Source organism: Callithrix jacchus, chromosome 17, assembly GCF_049354715.1.
Source record: "Callithrix jacchus isolate 240 chromosome 17, calJac240_pri, whole genome shotgun sequence".
In the NCBI taxonomy this organism is placed as follows: Eukaryota; Metazoa; Chordata; class Mammalia; order Primates; family Cebidae; genus Callithrix; species Callithrix jacchus.
In genome coordinates this window covers 47,356,803-47,377,171 of record NC_133518.1, presented here as the reverse complement: position 1 = coordinate 47,377,171, position 20,369 = coordinate 47,356,803, and the positions used below count along the sequence as shown (strand labels likewise).

The window sequence follows — 20,369 nt, the reverse complement described above, 5'->3', positions numbered from 1 at the left end:
ATAGCATGTGATAGAAAAGAAAATCCCATTTTCTGAGGAGAAATTCAAGCTGGTTATAGAAATTTGCATAAGTAATGCAGAGCTGGATGTTAATCCCCAAGACAATGGAGGAAATGTCTGTGGGGCATGTCAGAGGTCTTCATGGCAGCTCCTCCCTTAGCAGGCTGGAGACCTAGGAGGATAAAGTGGTCCTGTCCTGTGGGCAGCCTAGGGACTTGGTGCCCTACATCCCAGCTGCTCCAGCTGTGGCCTAATGGGGCCAGCATAGAGCTCAGGCTGTGGCTTCAGGGGGTGCAAGCCCCAGGTCTTGGTGGCTTCCATGTGATGTTGAGCCTGTGAGTGCACAGAAGTCAAGAATTGGGGTTTGGGAACCTCCATCTACATTTCAGAAATGTATGGAAATGCCTGGATGCCCAGGCAGAAGTTTGCTGCAGGTGTGGGGCACTCATGGAGAACCTCTACTAGGGCAGTGTGGAAGGGAAATGTGGGGTCAGAGCCCCCACACAAATTCCCTACTGGGGCATTGCTTAGTGGAGTTGTGAGAAGAGGGCCACCATCTCAGAATGATACATCCACCTATAGCTTGCACAATGCACCTGGAAAAGTCACCAACACCCAATGCCAGCCTGTGAAAGCAACTGAGAGAGAGAGGCTGTACCCTGCAAAGTCACGGGGTCAGAGCTACCCAAGACTGTGGAAACCCAACTCTTGGATCAGCCTGTCCTGGATGCGAGACATTGCATCAAAGGAGATTATTTTGGAGTTTTAAGATTTGACTGCCCTGCTAGATTTTGGACTTGCATGGTGCCTTTAGCCCCTTTGTTTTGGCCAATTTCTCCCATTTGGAATGGCAGTATTTACCTAATCCATGTACTCCCATTGTATCTAGGAAATAATGAATTTCCTTTTGATTTTACAGGCTCATAGGTGGGTGAATTGCCTTGTTTCCGATGAGACTTTGGACTGTGAACATTTGAATTAATGCTGAAATGAGTTAAGACTTTGGGGGACTGTTAGGAAGACGTGATTGGTTTTGAAATGTGAAGACTTGAGATTTGGTGGGGGCGGGGCAGGTGTAGAATGATATGGTTTGGCTGCATCCCCACCCAAATCTCATCTTGAATTGTAACTCCCACCATTCCTGGGTGTGGTGGGAGGAACCTGGTGGGAGGTAATTCAGTCATGGGGGTGGGCCTTTCCTGTGCTTTCCTTGTGATAGTGAATGAGTCTGATGAGACAAGATGATGATTTTAAAAATGGGAGTTTCTCTACACATGCTCTCTTCTCTTTTCTGCTGCCGTGTTAGACATGACTTTCACCTTGTGCCATGATTATGAGGCCTCTCCAGCCACGTGGAAATGTAAGTCCATTAAATCTCTTTCTTTTGTAAATTGTTTTTTTTTTTTTTTTTTTGAGACGGAGTTTCGCTGTTGTTACCCAGACTGGAGTGCAATGGCATGATCTCTGCTCACTGCAACCTCTGCCTTCTGGGTTCAAGCAATTCTCCTGCCTCAGCCTCCTGAGTAGCTGGGACTACAGGCGCGTACCACCATGCCCAGCTAATTTTTGTATTTTTAGTAGAGACGGGGTTTCACCATGTTGACCAGGATGGTCTCGATCTCTTGACCTCGTGATCCACCCGCCTTGGCCTCCCAAAGTGCTGGGATTATAGGTGTGAGCCACCACGCCCAGCCTGTAAATTGTTAAGTCTTTATCAGCATCATGAAAATGGACTAATACAGTAACCATACAGTATATATACTTTCTTGGGATGGCTACTTTTGCTTAACATTGTATGTTTGTGAGGTTCATTTATGACGTAGGGTGCAGCAGTAGTTCCTTTTCAATCATGGTAGTATTCCACTGGATGAATATAATATAATTTTAAAAAATCAGACATTTGGCTTTCAGTTTTTGGCTGTTGTGAATGAAGCTGTTAACATTCATTTTGCAGGTAGTTTTTTTTTTTTTTTTAAGATGGAGTCTTGCTCTGTTACCCAGGCTGGAGTACACTGGTGCGATCTCAGCTCACTGCAACTTTTACGTGATTCTCCTGCCTCAGCCTCTTGGGATTACAGGCATACGTCACCACACCAGTCTAATTTTTGTATTTTTAGTAGAGATGGGGTTTCACTATGTTGGCTAGGCAGGCTGGTCTTGAAATCCTGACCTCAGGTGATCTACCCTCCTTGGCCTCCCAAAGTGTTGGGATTACTGGTGTGAACCACTGTGCCTGGCTGTAGACTGCTTGCTCTTTCTTTCTTTCTTTCCTTCCTTCCTTCTTTCCTTTCTTCTCTTTTATTTTTTTTTTTTTCTGAGACGGAGTTTCTCTCTTGTTACCCAGATTGGAGTGTAATGGCATGATCTCGGCTCACCGCAACCTCTGCTTCGTGGGTTCAAGCAATTCTCCTGCCTCAGCCTCCCGAGTAGCTGGGACTACAGGCGCGCACCACCATACCCAGCTAATTTTTGTATTTTTATTAGAGACGGGGTTTCACCTTGTTGACCAGGATGGTCTCGATCTCTTGACCTCATGATCCATCTGCCTCGGTCTCCTGAAGTGCTGGGATTACAGGTGTGAGCCACTGCACCCGGCCCTGCAGACTGCTTTTTCTAAGTTGATTTTTCTCCATTTGTTTTGGTCTCTAACTTTTATGTTGGAGTCTTACTTCAGGTATCAGTAATACTTGGGTGATTGATAGCTAAAAACCCTGAATTGATTGGGATTTGCAGACTTTGAATTTCATTGCATTATGGTCCAAGTGAGCCTTTTTTATTTTGAGAAAACTCTGATGTCTAGATGTTACCTCTTGGGTCAGGTTCATCAGGGAAAAGTGTTTGCCTGAGGGTTGAAGGATGGCCACTAGCTTTTTGTTTTGTTTTGGTGTGAGGGAGTGGACTATCATTCCACCATTTTTGGTAGAGTACATAGACCTTTAATTATACCTGGTGACTCCTAGTTCAGGGACTCTGAAAAAACAAAAACAAAGCTGGCTCACACCTGTTAATCCCAGAACTTTGGGAGGCTGAGGCGGGCGAATTATCTGAGCCTAGGATTTTGAGACTAACCTGGGCAACATGGTGAAACCACATCTCTACAAAAAATACAAAATTTAGCCGGGTGTGGTGGCGTGCCTATAGTCCCAGATATTTGAGAGGCTGAGGTGGGAGGATTACTTGAGCCCAGGAGGTGGAGATTGCAGTGAGCCATGATGGAGATTGTGCCATTGCACTGTAGCCTGGGTGACAGAGTGAGACCCTGTCTCAACAAAACAAAACAAAACCCCCAAAAAGCCCTTTCTAAAGAATAAACCAATAGACTTCTGTTACTGAGAGTAGGTAGCCAACCTTGTATCTGCTTCTCAGACAGCTTTTACCCAGTCTTCCTTATTTAATTTCCTCTTTCATCCAGTTCAGGCAGTACCTGGTGCTGCCAGTTCCTGTATAGTTTGAGGATTTCAAGATATATATTGGGGTTTTCAACTCAGGGTTTAGGCTTGACCTTTCTAAAATTTACTAAGTGAATTAGTTACCAGTTGTCCATATTTTAGCTTCTGAAATTATGTTGCTACTGTTTGCTTTTCTGTATATTTTGCTCTTGTGGGTCAATTTCCTAAAAATAATTTATGTATTAAATCCACTGTTTTAATTATCACCTCTCCAAAACCCTATTTTTACTGCCCTAAGAATGGTTTTTACATTTTTAAAGGGCTGGAAAAAAGTGGATATGTGACAAAGACTCAAGCCCACAGAGACTAAAATATTAATTTTTTTTTTTAACAGAATAAGTTTACCTACTCTGTTCTTGTTATAAAGTTCCTGATTTCCTTTAATAAAGCTGTTTTTAGACTACTACTACTTTTATTTCTATAAAAAAGCTTTAGTTTATAGTCCTGAAACTTCCTGAAGCTGTCTGATTTAGTCTAATGCATATCATGGAAGTTACAAGTAAAAATTGCTAGGTTATACTCTGCCCTCCAATGGATGAGATGCTTTTTTTTTTTTCAAATTTAAAAATATGGAACGCTTCACAAATTTGCGTGTCATCCTTCCACAGGGGCCATGCTAATCTTCTCTATATTGTTCTAGTGTTAGTACATGTGCCACTGAAGTAAACATGAGATACTTCTTTAATGTAAAATCTTAAAAGAGTAGGAAAACAAAATGTTGAAGGAAAAAATCATATAACATATAATGCGTATATGCATGCATTGTTCTTGTCATCTAAATGCAGAGCATAGGAGGCTCATATACTTTAAATAAGGCTGATTTTAAAAAAATGGTGCATTTGAAATGATTTGGGCCTGTTCTTTTGGGCCTACACCTGCCCTTTTCTCCATCCTTTATAGTTAGCAAATCATAGCTGAGGGAATAAATTGACTTTAGATAAGAAGCTGTTTGAGGCGGTAATATACATATATATTTATATATACATACATATTTATTTGTACATGTGTGTGTTGTCTGTGTTTGTATATTTTTCCTTGATGTCAGTCAGAGATGAGAGGGAAAATTAATGTGGGTCATGTGTTATATTGAATTACACTGTCCAGGAAATAGAGTAAAATGGTGTTTCTCTTTAAGTCCTGGCTTCCAGAAAGCTCAGGTATGTTTAATCTTAATTGTATGAGCAATCTAATTTCTAGTAATTATACAAGGCTTCTTGTATAATTGTGTTTTTCTTTCTTCTAAATGATATCTTTGTCATTTATCATTGTAATTTTTTAATATGTATATCTTAGACTTTTTTTTTTTTTTGACAGAATCTGGCTCTGTAACCAAGTTGGAGGGCAGTGGCATGATCTTGGCTCATTTCAGCTGCCACCTCCTGGGCTCAAGCGATCCTCCCTCTTTAGCCTCCCAAGTAGCTGGGACTACAGGCATGTGCTGCCATGACTGGCCAAGTTTTGTAATTTTTATAGAGATGGGTTTTCGCCATGTTGCCCAGGCTGGACTTCAATTTCTGGGCTCAAGTGATCTGCCTGCCTTGTTCTCCCACAATGCTGGTATTTACAGGTGTGAGTCACTGTGCCTGGCCAGTTTGTATGAATATGTAAACTTATGCACACTTAAAAAAAAATGGGATCACATGCTGTACTTTGTTTCGTAACTTGGCTTTTATGAATATCCTTCCATGTCAGTGTATATATAAATCTTACGGTTTCTTTTTTTTTTAACCAAAAAACTTTGCCTACTTTGTCTCTGTTATAAAGTTCTTGATTTTCTTTAATAAAGATGTTTCTACTTTTATTCCTACAAAGAATATACATATAGTCTTTTAGGTGGCTAAAAACTTCATTTTTTTTCTCATCTCTAGTATGGGAATAATACTTAAAGGATAGCTGTTAATGCTTCAGTGAAAATTTATGAATCAATGTAACTGCTAAGTAGTCTTTGGTGCCCATGAAGAGCTTGTCTGGATCTCCCTTCCTGCCTAAGATCAATTTCTCAATGTAAAATAACTGATTTTAAAGATATATATGTTTAAAGACACCTTTATCACAGTGTTTCTTAACTCTGTGTTATCATTCTTTTCTAATCTTTGCCAGCATGGTAGGCAAAAAAATGGACAGAACTAAAAGGAGAATTAGACAAATCTGTAAGCATAATATGGGATATTTTAGCCTGCCTCTCTGAGTAATTAGAATAATGAAACAAAATATATAAAAGATTTAAACACTGTAATTACCAAATGAATCTAATTGACATGCTTTGAACATTTCACCTAATACCTACAGAATGCAGATTTTTTTCAAGTGCCTATGGAAGTTTTTCCCAAATTGACACATGCCGGACAATAAAAAAGATCAAAATAATCAATTCTAGAGTGTTTTCTGACATATCAGAATTTAGCCAGAAATGAATTACCAACAAAACTAAAAAATTCTCAGCTGTTTGAAAATAAGTTATATTCCTGAGTAACTCAGGGATTAGAGAAGAAATAACATTAAACTATTTTGAACTAAACTATGAAAACAAGGTATAACTTAAGGGATACGTATAGAGCCATGCTTGGAGGAAGAGTAGTACATAGCCTTCAAATCTATACATCAGAAAGAATGAAGGCTAAAAATAATTGAAAGGACTTCTAAGTAAAGATGGCTGAGTGAAAGATACATTTACTTTTACTCCCTTTGACAGCCCAGCAAGGTGACAGTAAAGGATACTTTTAGAAGATTTGAACTATACAAGTAAAGAGAATGGAAGAAGAGACAGCAGCAATAAAATTTGGAAGCCGGAAAGCAAGTGAACTGATGGTAAACTTATTAGTGGACTTAAAAATGTTCAATCCGGCTGGGCGCGGTGACTCAAGCCTGTAATCCCAGCACTTTGGGAGGCCGAGGCGGGTGGATCACGAAGTCAAGAGATCGAGACCAGCCTGGTCATCATGGTGAAACCCCGTCTCTACTAAAAATACAAAAAATTAGCTGGGCGTGGTGGCGTGTGCCTGTAATCGCAGCTACTCAGGAGGCTGAGGCAGGAGAATTGCCTGGACTCAGGAGGCGGAGGTTGCCGTGAGCCAAGATTGTGCCATTGCACTCCAGCCTGGGTAACGAGCGAAACTGTCTCAACAACAACAACAACAACAACAACAAAAAAAAGCAGCTCAATCATAATAGCCCAAAAGTAGAAGCAACTCAGATGTCCCTCAGGTGATAAATGGCTACATACACTCTGTATTCACACAATTGCATACTATTTGACAGTAAAAAGGAATACAGAACTGATACATATTATATAACATGATGGACCTTGAAAGCACTATGTTGTGAAAGAAGCCAGTCACAAATGACCATAGTATTGTATAATACATGCTGTAACATAGATAAACCTTTAAAACATCCTAAGTAGGCTGGACCTGGTGGCTCACACCTGTAATCCCAGCACTTTGGGAGGCCAAGGTGGGCAGATCACTTGAGTTTAGGAGTTTGAGAGCAGCCTGGCCAACATGGACTCCACTAAAAATACAAAAATTAGTTGGACATGGTGGTGGGCACCCATAATCCCAGCTACACAGGAGGCTGATTGATGCAGGAGAATAGTTTGAACCTGGGAAGTAGAGGTTGCAGTAAGCTGAGATAGCAACACTGCACTCTAGCCTGGGTGACAGAGCAAGACTATATGTCAAAAACAAACAAACAAACAAACATGCTAAGTATACTAAAGACCACATTGTATGATTCCATTTGTATGAAATGTTCAGAAAAATGTGTATTTTTGTAGGCATAGAGTGGTTGCATAGGACTGGGGTTAGGGGAGGTTAGAGGGAAATGGGAAGTGACACCAGGGTATGGAATTTCTGTTTGGGGTGACAAAAATGTTCTAAAATTGATTGTAGTAATAGTTGCACAACTCTGAATAGACTAAAAAACATTGAATTGTACACTTCAAATGGGTGAGTTTTATGATAGCTGAGTTATATCTCAATAAAGCTTTTTTTTTTTAAAGTTTGAATCTAGATTCCTTTCTTAGTTTGTATCTCTGAGTGACTGCCACCTTGACCATCCCAGCAGAAGACTGAAGGTTGTTTCTGACACTGAGGGTGGGCACTAGACACAGTTGGAGATCAAGTGTTCTACAGAAAACACTGAATTAAAGTGCTCAATATTGAGATCCTTACTGAGGCCTCTTGTCTTTGGCTTCTACAATTCTGGCAATCAACTAGGAATTTAGAGGATAATTCTCTTACTGGCCCAAGAAGAGAATGTATGTTATTTACAACAGCTTGTATGGCCCTCCTTTTAAATATGAGGAGATAATCAATGATCACCAGACATAGGATGAAAGCTTCTCATATAAGAAACCAAAAGAAATAAAAAGGAACAATCAGAACAACAAACAAAGGCTCAATAGAAGACTCAATAGAAAGGTTGAAGTTAGAGTGAAGGAGACCTTTTATAAAGTAGAGGAAAGGTGGAAAATAAGTGAGAAAAGAAAATTAACTGACACCTGTAATCCCAGCACTTTGGGAGGCCAAGGCGGGCAGATCATCTGAGGTCAGGAGTTTGAGACCAGCCTGACCAACATGGAGAAACCCCGTCTCTACTAAAAATACAAAAAAAATTAGTCGGGTATGGTGGTGCATGCCTGTAATTCCAGCTACTTGGGAGGCTGAGGCAGGAGAATTGCTTGAACCTGGGAGGCAGAGGTTGCGGTGAGCTGAGATCATGCCACTGCACTCCAGCCTGGGCAACAAGAGTGAGACTCTTGTCTCAAAAAAAAAAAAAAAGAAAAAGGTCAATTGGAGGTCAACTTCCAAATAACAGCAGTACTAGTAGGCAACAGAGAAAAGAGGGAATTATCAGTAAAATATTCAAGAAAAGTATTATTTCTGTGAGATGGGGTCTTGCTCTGTCACCCAGGTTGGAGTGCAGTGGTGCGATGTCAGCTCACTGCAACCTCTGCCTCCCGGGTTCAAGCTATTCTTTTGCCTCAGCCTCCTGAGTAGCTGGGACTACAGGTGTACACCCCCACGCCTGGCTAATTTTTGTATTTTTAGTAGAGATGGGGTTTCACCATATTGGCCAAACCGGTGTCGAACTCCTGACCTTGTGATCCGTCTGCCTCGGCCTCCCAAAGTGCTGGGATTACAGGCATGAGCCACCGCACCTGGCCTCTATTATATTTTTTATTGTGGTAAACTGCATAAGCATAAAATTGAACATTTTAATAATTTTAAGCATATAGTTCAATATTGTTAAGTATATTCACATTATTGTATAACCAATCCCCAGAACTTTCTCATCTTGTAAACTGAAACTCTGTATATACTAACAACTCCCCAGCTCTCCCCTCTTCCTAGTCCCTGGCAACCACTGTTCTTTATGTTTCTCTTTTATGTTTGTATGAATTTGTTTGCTCTAGGTACCTCATATAAGTGGAATCATGTATTGTCTTTTCGTGACTGGCTTATTTCACTTAGCTTAATGTCCTGAAGGTTTATCATTTTGTATGACATGCCAAAATGTTCTTCCTTGTTAAGGCCAACTAATATTTCATTGCTTATATATACCACATTTTGTTTATCCGTTCATTTGTTGATGAGCAGCTTGTGTTTCTTCCAAGTTTTAGCTGTTAAGAATAATGTTGCTATGAACGTGGGTGTAGAAATATCTGTTCAGGTTCCTGCTTTCAGTTTTTTTGATATATACCCAGAAATTGAATTGCTGGATTGTATGGTAATCTACCTTTTATATTTGGGGGAACCACCACACTGTTTTCCAAAGCAGCTGCACCATTTGATATTACCACCAACAATGTAAAAGGTTCCCAGTTTCACCACATTTTCACCAACTCTTGTTTTCTCTTTTTTTTTTTTTTTTTTTTAAATAGTAGCTATCTTAGTGGTGATATGTCTGTGATTTTTGATTTGCATTTTCTTAATAGGTAGTGATGTGCATCTTTTCGTATGCTTGTTGGCTATTTGTATATATTTCGAGAAATGTAAGTTCTTTTGTCCATTTTTCATTTGGGTTATGTTTTTGTTGAGTCTGAACTGGTCTTTTTATTTTTACTTCTGTCTGTCCATTTAACTCATTCTTCACACAGCAGCAAGAGAAATGGTTTTTTTTGTTTTTTTTTTTTGAAGGGAGGAAGGGAGGAAGGCAGGATGGGAGGAAAGGAGGAAGGGAGAGAGGGAGGAAAGGAGGGAGAGAAGGGAAAGGAAGGAAGGAAATGAGGCAGTGAGAGAGACATTGCCGACCTGGATCTAGAGGTCTACAAGTTGATTTCTTTTTTTTAAGAGAAGGAAAGAAATAAAAAGGAGTGAAGGAGAGGAAGAAAGAGGAAGAAAAAGAAGGAGAGAGAACGGAAATGTTGCTTTATTCTAAAAAAATGGGTATTAATAATGGCCAATCAATACTTCATTTAAACCTATGAGTAGGTGTGATGTGGTATTGACAAGAATGTATATTTTGTGTATTTAAAGTGGAGAGCTCTATAAATATTTATTAAGTTTACTTGTTCCGGATCTGAGTTTGGGTCCTGGATATCCTTATTAATTTTCTGTCTCATTGAGTCTAAGTCTCTATGTATCTGGGTGTTAGGATCGTTAGCTCTTATTGTTGCATTGATCCTTTTACCACTATATCTTTGTTGCTTTAAAATCTATTTTATCAGATACGAGAATTGCAACTCCTGCTTTTTATTTATTTATTTATTTATTTATTTATTTATTTATTTATTTTTGCTCTCCATTTGGTTGGTAGATCTTTCTCCATCCCTTTGTTTTGAGTCTTTGTGTATCCTTGCATGTGAAATGGGTCTGGATGTAGCATACCATTGGGTTTTGGCTGTATCTTTTGATTGGGGGATTTAGTCAATTTAAATTTAGGATTACTGCCATTTGATGCTAACTGGCTGTTTTATCCATTCGTTGATGTAAATTCTTCTTTATGTTGATGCTCTTTATTTTCTGGTACATTTTTAGAAAGGCTAATACTCGTTTCTTTCTGTGTGTAATGCTTCTTTCAGAAGCTCTTGTAAAGCAGGCCTGGTGGTAATAAAATCTCTGAGTACTTGCTTGTTCATAAAAGATTTTATTTTTCCTTCAGTTGTGAAGCTTAGTTTGGCTGGATATGAAATTCTGGGCTGAAAGTTCTGTTCTTTAAGGATGTTGAATATTGGCCTCCACTCTCTTCTGGCTTGTAGAGTTTCTGCTGAGAGATCTGCTGTAAGTCTGATAGGCTTCCCTTTGTGAGTAACATGACCTTTCTCTCTGGCTGCCCTTAGTATTTTCTCCTTTGTTTCAACCCTGGTGAATCTAATGATTATATGCCTTGGGGTTGCTCTTTTTGAGGAATATCTTTGTGGTGTTCTCTGTATTACCTGGGGTTGAATATTGTCCTGCTTTGCTAGTTTAGAAAAATTTTCCTGAATAATATCCTGAAGAATATTTTCCAGCTTGGATTCATTCTCTCCATTGCATTCAGGTACACCTATCAAACGTAAATTAGGTCTTTTCACATAGTCCCACATTTCTTGGAGACTTTGCTCATTCCTTTTTATCCTTTTTTCTCTAAACTTTTCTTCTCGTTTTATTTCATTAAGTTGTACTTCGACCTCTGATATCCTTTCTTTTGCTTGATCAATTCGAGTGTTTAAACCTGTGCATACTTCTCGGCGTTCCCATATTGTATTCTTCAGTTCCATTAATTCACTTATATTCCTCTCTAAATTGTCTATTCTCATTAGGATTTCATCAAACCTTTTTTCAAAGTTCTTAGTTTCTTTACATTGGGCTACAACATGTTCTTTTAACTCACAGAAGTTTCTTATTATCCATCTTCTGAAGCCTGATTCTGTTAATGGGATGTGCTCGTTCTCCATCAAGCCTTGTTCCCTTGTTGATGAGGAACTGTGATCCTCTTTAGAGGGAGAGGCATTCTGATTTTGAGTATTCTCAGCCTTTTTACGCTGGTTTCTTTCCATCACTGTAAATTTATCCACCTGTCATTTTTGTAATTACCAACTTTCAAATTAGGTCTCTGAGTGGACGTCCAAGTTGTTAATTCCCAAGGGCCGAAATATGAGCAACCCACTGCGCTGGCCAAAACAGCAGCGTTAAGACTGATGGTGCTTTTCTGCCCGGGGAATCTCCAGTCTGGCTTCCTTCTTGAGTTCGTAATAGGTGACTCTGCCTTCCCAGAGCTCCAAACATCGGTCAGAAGGGGCACTAGTCCCGTTTATTCTGCACCAAGAGCTGCCGTGCAGAGGTGCCGGCAAAACCGCTGCGCCGGCCACAAGAGTCGCTCTGGCGACCTGTGCGGCTCCTCCACTGGGAATCTTCTGCTCTGTGAGCGACAAAAATTTATCTGAAAGTGTGGTGTCCTCTCGTTCTCTGCGCTTTCACTGGGAGCTGCAATCCCGAGATGTTAGTGATCAGCCATCTTGGATCATTCCCCAGAGTAATGTTTTTAAGATTTCTGCATTAATTACATAACAATAAATTTTACTTTTCAGCATAATACAGTGGAAGTTTACATTATTTTCTCACATCACGGTTCTCTTCCCTCCCCCACTCTGTGTGTGTGTGTGTGTGTGTGTGTGTGTGTGTGTGCTTGAGGGTCAATTTTGCTTCATGCAGCACTTGGAGGACAGGCTCCTGTATCTTATGTCACCACCTTAATCAGCTTTGGCTTCTCAGATTGTTTTGAAAGGGGAAATGTGTGTGGAGAAAGGGTCCAGGCTAGAAGTAGTTTATATTGCTTTTACCCACTCAGTTTCATTGGTCAGAACTGAGTCATGTGATCCTACCTAATTGCAGGGGTGGCTGAGAATTGTAGTATAGCAGTGTTTTAATGAAGAGAACACAGTCATTAGTGAGTACTAGCAGTCTCTGTCACAGCATGTATTGGATTATAACTTCCTTGCTTAAAACACTTCTTATTACATGACTTTTATTTGAGACAGAGTCTCATTCTCTTGCCCCAGCTGTAGGGCAGTGGTGTGATGTCAGCTCATTGCAACCTCCGCCTCCCAGGTTCAAGCAATTCTTGTTCCTCAACCTTCCAAGTAGCTGCGATTACAGGCATGCACCACCACGCCCAGCTAATTTTTTGTGTTTTTTTTAGTGGATATGGGTTTTCACCATGTTGGCCAAGGCTGGTCTTGAACTCCTGGCATCCAGTGGTCCGTCCACCTTGGCCTTCCAAAGTGCTGGGATTACAGGCTTGAGCCCCCGTGCCCAGCCTACTTCTTACTACTACTTATTACATGTAGAATAAAATTGGCCTGTGTCTCTTCCAATCTCTGTTTTGTATCACTTTTGCCCTTGTTCTCTAGCCACGTTAGACTTGGTCATTTTCTATGACATGAGATTTTTTTTTTCCCCTCCTGGAACCTATGTGCTTTGCAGTTTCCTTTGTGTGGAGCACTCTACTTTAAATATTTACATGACTGCCTCCTCTTCATCCTTAAAATGTCCATTTAAATTGTATCTCTAACTAAAAGCTCTAACTAAAGTAGCACTTACACTCTCTGTCCTTTATGATAGCACTGTTTTAGTCATTGTCACAGCATTTTCCACAATCTATAATTATTTTATTTGAAAAATATTTATTTCCTCTGCTAGAAAGAGGTGCCTGTGTTGCTCACTGTTGTATCCCTGCATTAACTGGCCAATGCTTAGGATACATTAGTCATTCAGTAAATATGTTGTGGGAGGGAATCAATATTATATAGAACAGACTGAAATGGAGATAGTTGAATTTTAATCGAGGGCTCTTATGATAATTTAGATGAGTTGCTGAAGGCTTGAGTTTTAGTGGTGGCAGTGTAAATGGAACAGAAAAGGTTGGCTGAGAGACACTTCAAGAGAAAAACCAACACAAATTGATGCGTAACTTAAGGGGAGCCTGGGTGAATTGGAAGATAATGATTTATAATAGATTGGTAAAGAGGGTAGAAGAGCTGGATTTTTGGAGCTGATGAGTTGGGATTGATACATATTCAATTTGAGATGATCACAAGACATTTAAGTAGAAATGTTGAGGAACAGTAGCTTGGATTAGAGAACACAATTGAAATTACAGAGTCTAGGCCAGAGGTGATAAGATGAAGTCGTAAAACTGAATGAGCTGTCTAGAAAGAGAGTATATGTGAGAAGAGCAGATGGCTCAGTGGAAGGAAAATGAGGAGTCAGAAATGGAAACCAGAAACAGGTAGCATGGAGGGAGGGAAACCAATTTAATATAGGGGGTAAGGAAAACAGCAGTTTCAAGAAAGAGGGATGATTAGGTTGGCTGCCTCCAATACAGCTATTCCTTGTCATATGCATTTGAAAGTTTTGAAATGTTACCTTTTATTAAGTAGTTTGAGATCAGAGGGCACCTTGGGTTTTATTCTATGAGAAAGTATAGCTTAATGAGAATGACACAGTACACCTTTGAGTTCTTGTCTTTTTTTTTGAGACAGGGTCTTGCTCTATGGCCCAAGCTGGAGTGTAGTGGTCCAGTCTTGCTTGTTGCAACTTCTGCCTCCTGGGTTTGAGCTATTCTCATGCCGCAGCCTCCCAAGTAGCTGGGATTGCAGGCGCGTGCCACTATGCCCAGCTAATTTCTGTATTTTTAGTAGGGATGGGGTTTCGTCATGTTGGCCAGGCTGGTCTTTAACTCCTGACCTCAGGCGATTCTTATGCTTTGGCCTCCCAAAGTGCTGGGATTACAGGCTTGAGCCACTGTGCCTGGCGTTTTTTTTTTTTCTTTTCCTTTTTTTGAGAGGGAGTCTCACTCTTACCCAGGCTAGAGTACAGTGGCATGATCTTGGATCACTGCAACCTCCGCCTCCTGGGTTCAAGGGATTCTCCTGCCTCAGCCTCCTGAGTAGGTGAGATTATAGGCACCCACCACCATGCCTGGCTAATTTTTGTATTTTTAGTGGAGACGGATTTTCACCATGTTGGGCAGGCTAGTCTCAAACTTGTGACCTCAAGTGATCTGCCCACCTTGGCCTCCTAGTGTTGGGATTACAGATGTGAGCCACTGTGCCCACGTGAGTTCTTGTGTTTTAGAGGTATCTACTTAAATACTTATGGATGAAAATATTTATTTTTTAGAAGTATACACTGAAATATTTACAGATAGAAGTTTTTTGCTTCAGAATACTTAAGGAAGCAGGAATTGGTGAGAATATGGATATCGTGGCCATGGACAAGTTTGGGCAATGAGATGAAGATTGTAACTACATGGTGGGGTTAAGGGGTTTGCTGTCTTTAATGTGTACTTGAAATTCTAGTCATAGAAATTATAAAAGGAGGGACTTGTCTTTTTCAGTTATAACCTTGGGCACATTATTTAAACTTTTTTGAGACGGGGTCTTGCTCTGCCACCCAGGCTGGAGGGCAGTGGCTTGATCCTCTTCAGCTCCTTAAGTAGCTGGGACTACAGGTACATGCCACTATGGCTGGTTAAGTTTTGTAGTTTTCGTAGAGATGGAATTTTGCCATTTGCCCAGGCTGGCCTTGAACTCCTGGGCTCAAGTGATTCACCTGTCTCAGCCTCCTAAAGTGCTGGGATTATAAATGTAAGCCACTGCACCCAGCCTAGTTAAACCTTTGAAGTCTTAGTTTCTTCCGTTAAAAATGGTGATATTAATATTGACTTTATCAGTTTGGTGTGGTGATTAATGACAATGTATTGAAACCGCTTAGCATACTTACTCTGTGCACTCATTGTCCAGTAAATATTTCTGAAGTGAAATCTAGTGAGATAATATAGTTAGGCATCAAGGTTAAGGGGTTTGTAGAGGGAGAAAAGGTTCTGGACTCTTTGTAGCAACCTTTCTTAAGAGAAATGTTCCTTTAGAATGTTGTAAAGTTAGGATGGCTAACTTAAAAGCTTCCATAGAGATAACATTTATTTATTTTGACATGTTTTAAGTAGGAGTTTTCTGATCTGAACGTGTATAAAATCAGCAGTACAGTGGCATTTTCATCTATTCTTAACCACATCCTTTTACTGAATCTTATTCCGGAAGCATTTATAAGGCAGGTGCCCCTTTGAAAGACATTGTCATTTAAAGTAGTTTAAAAGTAAATTTTCATTTAACATTAAAATCAAATGAGGGAATACTTAAAATGGAAGCATGGTTTAATAAAATTGTATTAACACCAACTTGTTAGAGCACCTGTTAATGAATTTTTTTTTTGTAGTAACTTGACTATGGATTGTATATATTTATCCTTTTTTTTTCTTTTGCAGTGAAACTTGGTTATGGTTAGTATATACTTGTCCTTTGGTATCCATGGGGTATTGGCTCCAAGACTCCTTGAAGATACCAAACTTTGAGATGCTCCAGTCTCTTATGTAAAATGGGATAGTATTTACATATAACCTATGCACATTCTCCTGGGTGCTTGAACTGATTTCTAGATTACCTAATACATTGTAAATAGTATTTAGGTAGTAATTCTATATTGTTCAGAGAATAATGACAAGGAAGAAAGTTCTGTATATATTCAATACAGATGTGTTTTTTTCTGGAATGTTTTCAATCCACAGCTGGTTGAATTCATGGATGCGGAACCCATAGATACAGAGGGCCAACTGTATTAAGGAATTCCAGTCACAGTCTGTAGATGTCATACAAGTTTGTCTTCAGATAAACAAGAGACCTGTTAACACAAAGGAAGCTTTCTTGTATACCTTTTCATTCTCATGTTTTTAAAGTTTCTTCTCTTTTTGTTTAGGGAACTTTGATAAATTACTTAGGCAGAGTTTGGAACTGTCCTGTAGCTATATAATCAGTCATTTTTTTCTTATCTTTATCTTTTTTGTTTTAAGATGGAATTTCACTCTTGCTGCAGGTGCAGTCTTGGCTCACTGCAACTTCCATCTCCTGGGTTCAAGTGATTCTCCTGCCTCAGCCTCCTGAGTAGCTGGGGTTACAGGCATGCACCACCACACCCAGCTAATTTTTGTGTTGTTAGTAGAGACAGAGTTACACCATGTTGGCCAGGCTGGTGATCCACCCGCCTCAGCCTCCCAAAGTGCTAGGATTAGAGATGTGAACCATTGCACCTAGACCCTATCTTTTATATTGTATTTTATTTCTTTAGAAATGAAGTTTCACTGTGTTTTCCAGACTGGAGTGCAATGGCTGTTCACAGGCACTATCATAGTGCACTGTGGCTTCCAACTCTTGGCCTCAAGCAGCCTTCCCACCTTATCCTCTTGAGTAGCTGGGACTACAGGAGTGCACCACCATGCTCAGCATTTTTTTTCTATCTTAACATAAAATGGCAAAAAATTACTGTTGTCTTTCTCCTGATAAATAGCAGCCTAAGTTAGACTGGTAGTTTGGAATAAAGGATATGGTAAAAAGGAAGGTGAGGAAAGAAGTATTTAAAAATGAAGGCAGGAAGAAGAAAATGAAGTTGAGAGATAAAGTTTATAATTTCCTGTGCCTTAATATCAACTTGCAGTGAATTCGTTGAAAATTGCTTTGCCCGTTATGTAATTGGTGACTTTTAGGTTATTTGCCACCTGGAACAGGCATAACTTCTTTAACATAAAATTCAGATACAGCTATCATTGAATTTATATTTCCATAAAATTGGTGATGAAAGTTTTAGCATTAGGTAGGAGAATAGGACAGGGAAAGAGCTATGTCTCAGACACTGTACTAAGTGTTTTACATACTTTGTTAAATCCTCACAGCAACCTGTAGGTAGGTAGGTGTTACTGAAGCACAGAGGTTAGATAACTTGCTTAATGTTACACAGATAATAAATGACAGAGCAAGAATTCAAACTGTAATGTTTCTGTTCTCGTTATCTTTTAGTCATCCTGTTGCTTTTTTTTTTTTTGAGACAGAGTCTTGCTCTTGTTGCCCAGAGTGGAGTACAGTGGCACGATCTCGGCTCACTGCAACCTCCACCTCCTGGGTTGGAGTGATTCTTCTGCCTCAGCCTCCCAGGTAGCTGGGATTACAGTCGCCTGCCACCATGCCCAGCTAATTTTTGTGTTTTTAGTAGAAATGGGGTTTTGTCATGTTACCAGACTGGTTTCTAATTCCTGACTTCAGGTGATCTATCTTCCTCGACCTCCCAAAGTGCTGGGATTACAAGCGTGAGTCACCTCGCCTGGCCCCCTCTTGCTTTATTTTCTGATTCCATTCAGTCATTAGTCTTGTTGGTTTTTTTGAAAAAAAGTTTTATTGAGATATGATTCACATACTATACAGTTCACTCATTTAAAGTATACAACTCAGCTTTTAATATATTCAGAGTTGTGCAACCATCACCACAATATTAAAACATTTTCATCACCCCCCAAATCAATGCCATACTCATTAGTTGTCACCCCTAATCTCCCCTCTCCCTGTTCTAGGAAACTGTTAATCTGCCTTCTGTCTCTATACATATGCTCATTCTGGACCTTTCATGTAAATGGAATCATTTATATGGTCCTTTGTGACTGCTTTCTTTCACTTAGCTCAATGGTTTTTTTATTTATTTCTTTTATCTTTTTTGAGACAAGGTTTTGCTCTGTTGGTCAGACTGTAATGCAATGCTTGATCACAGCTTACTGCAACCTCTACCATCCAGGCTCAGGTGATCCTCCTACTTCAGTCTCCTGAGTAGCTGGGACTGCAGGCATGTGCCACCATGCCAGGTTAATTTTTTGATTTTTTTTTTTTTTTTTGTAGAGATAGTCTCAATAGTCTTACTGTATTGCCCAGGCTAGTCTTGAACTCCTGGGCTCAAGTGATCCTCTCACCTCTGCCTCCCAGAGTGTTAGGGTTATAGGCATGAGCCGCCACACCCAGCAGCTTGATATTTTTAAGATTCATCCGTGTTATAGCACATATTGGTACTTCATTTCTTTTTATTGCTGAATAATATTTCATTTTATGGTTAATACCACATTTTATTTATCTATTCATTAGTTTACAGACATTTAAGTTGTTTCTCCCTTATGGCTATTATGAATAATAGGGCTATTAGTATTCATGTACATGTTTTAAAAAAATTATTGTGGTAAGGCATAAGTAACAAAGTTTACTGTTTTAACCATTTTTAAGTGTATGGTATTAAGTATGTTCACATTGTTATACAACCATCACCACCATTTATTTGCATAACTTTTTCATTTTTGCCACCTGAAACTCTGTACCCATTAAACAACTCCCGAGTATCCCATCCTCCCAACCTCTGGCAACTAACATTCTACTTCCTATCTCTATGAATTTGACAACTCCTAGAATCACATGTAAGTGAAATAAATCATACAGTATTTGTCCTTTATGACTGGCTTATTTCATTGAGTACAATGTCTTCAGAGTTTATTCACATTGTATCATGTGTCAAAGTTTCTCCCCCACCAAAGGCTGGTACTGTTCCATTGAATCTGTATTTACTACATGTTGTTTACTCATTCAACTGATGATGGACACTGAGATGGAGTTTTGCTCTTGTTTCCTAGGCCGGAGTGCAATGGCATGATCTCGGCTCATTGCAACTTCCACCTCCCGGGTTCAAGTAATTCTCTTGCCAAGTAGCTGGGATTACAGGCATGCACCACCACACCTGGTTAATTTTGTATTTTTAATAGAGAGGGGGTTTTGCCATGTCGGTCAGGCTGATCTTGAATTCCTGACCTCAGCTGAGCCAGCCGCTTCAGCCTCCCAAAGTGCTGGGATTACAGGTGTGAGCCACCACGCCTGACCTGATGATGGACACACTGGTTGCTTCCACTTTTTGGCTATTGTGAATAATGCTGTTAAGAACATGGGTGTACAAATATCTATTTTAGTTCTCACTTTTACTTCTTTTGGGTTTATATCCAGAAGTGAGATAGCTGGATCATATGGTAATTCTGTTTCTGATTTTTTGAAGCACTGCCATATGGGTTTCCACAGTGGCCGTACCATATTATCTTCCCATCAGCAATGCACAAGGGTTCTAATTTTCTACATTTTCACCAACACTTGTTATTTTCTGTCTTCTTTTAAAAATAATAGCCATGGTGATGGTTGTGAGGTAGAATTATCTCATTGTGCTTTTGATTTGCATTTTTCTAATGGCTAGTGATATGATCATCTCTTCATGTGTATTCATTATTTGCATATCTTCTTTGGAGAAGTATCTATTCAAGTTCTTTGCCCATTTTTGTGTTGATTTTTAATTTGATTCTTTTAGAGACAAAGTCTTACTGTATCACTCAGGCTGGAATGCAGTGACATGATCATGGCTTGTTGCAATCTCATCCTCCTGGGCTCCAGTGATCCTTCTGTCTCTAGGACTATACATGCATGCCACTGCCTGGCTCATTTATTAATTTTTTTTTTTGTAGAGATGGGGGTCTCACTATGTTGCCTAGGCTGGTCTTGAACTTTTAGCCTCAAGGGATCCTCCTGCCTCAGCCTCCCAAAGTGCTGGGATTATAGGTGTGAGCCACCACACCCAGTTGGGTTGTTTTTTGTTTTGTTGTTGTTGACTTGTAAGAGTTCTTTTTATATTCTGAATATCAATCTCCTATCAGATGTGATTTCTAAATATTCCTTTCTGTGGGTTGCCTTTTCACTCTATTAGTTTAGTGTTCTTTCATATACAAAAGATTTTTTAAAAGATCTTAATTTTGATCAACTCCAGTTTGACTCTTTTTTTGGTTGCCTGTGCTGCTGATGTCCTGGTTTATCTGGATGGGTTCAGGTAATCACAGGAGTCCTTATCGGAGGGAGTAAGTCAGTCCAAGAAAGGGATGTGATGATGAAAGCAGAAATCTTGATGATGTGGCCAAGAGCAAAGGATTGTAAGCAGCTTCTAGGAGCTGGAATAGACAAGGAACAGATTATTCTCTAGAGCCTCCTAAAGGAATTCAGGCTTTGATTGTAGCTCTGTAATGTACTCCTTCCAGGTTGCTGCAAAT

The 20,369-nt window shown here is 39.7% G+C and overlaps 1 protein-coding gene and 1 non-coding gene across 19 annotated transcripts in view; one reads left to right on the top strand and one right to left on the bottom strand.

Moving 5' to 3' along the window:
- The window catches only part of NCK1 (NCK adaptor protein 1), a 96,769-nt gene that overhangs the window by 8,480 nt on the left and 67,920 nt on the right, over window positions 1–20,369 (top strand). For 5 of the 18 annotated variants that reach the window (XM_078354151.1, XM_078354150.1, XM_035278442.3 and 2 more), the window contains 2 exons: window positions 1,307–1,360; window positions 6,142–6,257. The exons of 9 other annotated variants lie outside the window; for them this stretch is intronic. The gene's annotated coding sequence lies outside the window, so the exon portion shown is untranslated. The remainder of the gene's footprint in view (window positions 1–1,306; window positions 1,361–6,141; window positions 6,258–20,369) is intronic. 4 more of the 18 variants (XM_078354155.1, XM_035278443.3, XM_078354152.1 and 1 more) reach the window with 2 other exon arrangements.
- On the bottom strand, window positions 4,013–4,117 carry LOC118148997 (U6 spliceosomal RNA). The gene has a single exon (XR_004736174.2). It is a non-coding gene; the product is annotated as a U6 spliceosomal RNA (small nuclear RNA).